Source organism: Phaseolus vulgaris, chromosome 1 (genome assembly GCF_000499845.2).
Source record: "Phaseolus vulgaris cultivar G19833 chromosome 1, P. vulgaris v2.0, whole genome shotgun sequence".
Taxonomy (NCBI): Eukaryota; Viridiplantae; Streptophyta; class Magnoliopsida; order Fabales; family Fabaceae; genus Phaseolus; species Phaseolus vulgaris.
Window position 1 is genome coordinate 6,493,755 of NC_023759.2, and position 3,421 is coordinate 6,497,175.

Genomic DNA, 3,421 nt, shown 5'->3' on the forward strand with positions numbered 1-3,421 from the left:
TTTTAACAACTATGCAACTTTGTTGTGGGTCTTTCTCCCGAGACTATACTTAACTGCTTCATTTTCGATTTGCATATTGAAATATGCAGAGAGTTAACCATATTAAACTCATATTTTATAGCCCAAGTCATAGGTCTAACTAAGCTTATTAAAGATAAAATTAGAGATTCAAAACCTAAACAAAACCGTTATCCCTTACATTCCCACCACCATCCTGCCACTACCTCATTAATAGCAAACACACCCAAACCCAATACATTTACCCCAGCATCAGCTCCTATACCCATCAAACGTTTATCCTCGTCTCCAATGCAACAAAGACGAGCCTTGGATTTATGCTACAACTGTGATGAAAAATTTATTCTCGATCACAAATGCACTTCATCTCGTTTTTTTACTACTTTTGGATGACCCACAGTTGAACCCATGGAGGATATTCCCCTCTCTCATAATTACACGAACATTATCCACTTTCACCCCAAGTCCTCATAGAAACCATTTCACCCAAAACTCTCAAATTCATCAATTTAATTCATAACCTCTCAATTACCGTTTTAATCGACTCAGACAGCTCTCACAACATTCTCCAACCTCTTGCCCACCATTTAAACCTGCCCATATAATGGTGGAAAATGGCGCTTTCATTAAGTGTCAAGGTATTTGCCCATTAGTGGACATATCTCTCCGGAATCCACATTCATTATTCTCTTTTACCTTCTCCCCATTGAAGGAGTAGATGTTGTTTTAGGCATTGACTGGTTCCTGCAGAGCGTTTACACATAACAACCACCAAATCAGATTACAAGCCCATACTTCATCCACCCCACAAGCTACTACTTACAACCAATTTTGCCAATACCTATCCAACAACTTTATTGGTTCCTTACACCTTTTATCTGTGAAACCTCAACCCATGTCACCTAAATCCTTAGACATCGAAATACATAACCCCTCATCCCCGTTATACAATCTTCTTACACCCATCTAATCGCTTCTCCAAGAATACCAAGTATCTTTCAAATGGGTTACCTCCACAAAGACTCCATGACCACCATATTCCATTGTTACCTCATATCTCACCTATCAAAGTGAAACCCTACTGATATTTGCATCACATCAAGGAAGTTATTACTAAACTCATTACCGAGATGTTGCAATAGGGTAATATTAAACCCAATACTAGCCCTTTTTCTTCATCGATGCTATTAATAAAAAAAGATGGAACATGGCGCTTTTATGTTGATTACAGAGCCCTTAATGCAGCCACCATTTGTGACCACTTTCCCATTTCTACCATTGATGAATTGTTAGACGAGTTAGGCTCAACTACTGTTTTAACTAAAATAGACTTACATTCAGGGTACCATCAAATCCTACTCGTTCCAAGCGACACTCAAAATACAGTTTTTCGCACTATTGATGGCCACTACGAATTCTTATTCATGTCATTTGGTTTAACTAATGCTCTTTCTACTTTTCAAGCAGCAATGAATGATCTCCTCATACCATACCTCCGCCAATTTGTCTTAGTTTTTTTTTATGATATTTTGATTTGCAACCCGACATTGCAAGATCATATTGCTCATTTAAAAACTATATTGCAAGCACTACAAAATCAAAAATTCTTTGTTAAGCTTACCAAATGTAGTTTTGCAACCGCGAAAGTAAGTTACCTAGGTCACATAATTTCTGCTCAGGGAGTCAACCCAGACCTAGAGAAAGTCAATGTCATGCATAATTGGCCTCAACCATGATCGCTCTCGTCGCTCCCCTCATCGACTTATTACAACACCCCAAATTTACATGGTTTGGGATCGTAGAGCAAGTATTTGAAAATTTAAAACTACATACATCACAAGTGTCTACCCTACACCTTCCAGACTTCAAGCTCCCCTTCGTGGTGGAAATAGATGCCTCAGTCATGGCAGTAGGAGCAATCCTCAGCAAAATAGGACATCTACTTACCTTCTTCAGTAAAAAGATGAACCTCAAACTCCAAACATCCTTTGTATATGTTCATGAGATGTATGCAATCACAGAATCAATAAAAAAAATGGCATCAGTATCTCATAGACCAGCATTTCAAGATAATTACAAATTAAAAGAGTTGAAATACCCTTCTTTCCCAAACCATACAAACCCCCAAGCAACAGAAATGAACAAGATAAGTTACAGGAATATGACTTTCAAATTGTGTACATACCTGGAAAGGAAAATGTCGTGGTTAATGCTCTTTCACGACAAGGTCAAGACCATTCATCCATACTCTGCTAGCATTATCATCTCCCATCCCATAGCTAGTTCAAGAAATCCAACAATTTTTTGAGTCCACAAAATGCCAGGAAGTAGTTCAAGCATGCAAAGGCAGTCAATAGAACCCAAGCCTTTTCTCCACAAGCCAAGGGTTATTATTTTTTCGCCACCAAATTTTGTGCCAGCAGCAAATAGTTTTCGTTATCACATCATGCACGAATTCCATGTTTCCCCTTTCGACGGCCACTTCAGCATCAAACCCACACTGAAGCGCATTGCTCCCTCATTCTATTGACCGAAATGGACTAGAGACATCCAGCGTTTCGTTCAAGACTGCTCCACATGTCAAAAAAACAAATACATGCCAACCAAAATCTAGGGACTACTCCAAAAATTACCAATTCCAAAACAAGTATGAGAAGATATATCAATGGATTTTATTACTAACTTACCCGTTTCAGCCGACCACTCGGTCATTTGGGTCATCTGTGACTGACTCACAAAGTATGTGCATTTCATAGCATTTCCCACACCCTTCACAACCTAACAACTCACCAAAGGTTTTCCAATTGAGATATGTTGCCTCCATGGACTACTAAGAACCATTATATTAGACAAAGACCTTTTGATCGTCAGTACTTTTTGGTATACTCAAAGCACGAAGAACCATATTAAAGTTCAGTTCGTCATACCATCCACAAACTAATGGCCAAACAGAAGTGCTTAACCGCGGATTAGAAGCTTACCTGAGATGTTTCGTAGGAACCCAACCTAGCAAGTGGTATCAATATCTTCATTTGGCATAACTATGACACAATACCATCCACCATTCGACTATAGGAACCTCCTCGTTCCATGCTATGTACGGTCGGTCGCCACCCACTATCATTGACATGTTGCACTCCCCAAACGCAGGTGCAACCAATCCCGAGATACTGTCACACCATACCATCATCCTCCACGAACTCAAGGAGAACTTGCAACGCACACGCAAGTGAATGTGCAACCAAGAAAATTGTTATCGTGTCGACCGTAGATTCAACCCCGGTGAATGGGTGTTGGTACGCCTCCAACCCTACCAGCAACACTCATTGGATCGACGTTCAAACCAAAAGTTGGGCCTGCATTTTCTAGGCCCATACAAGGTCCTTTGTTGCGTCGGCGTCGT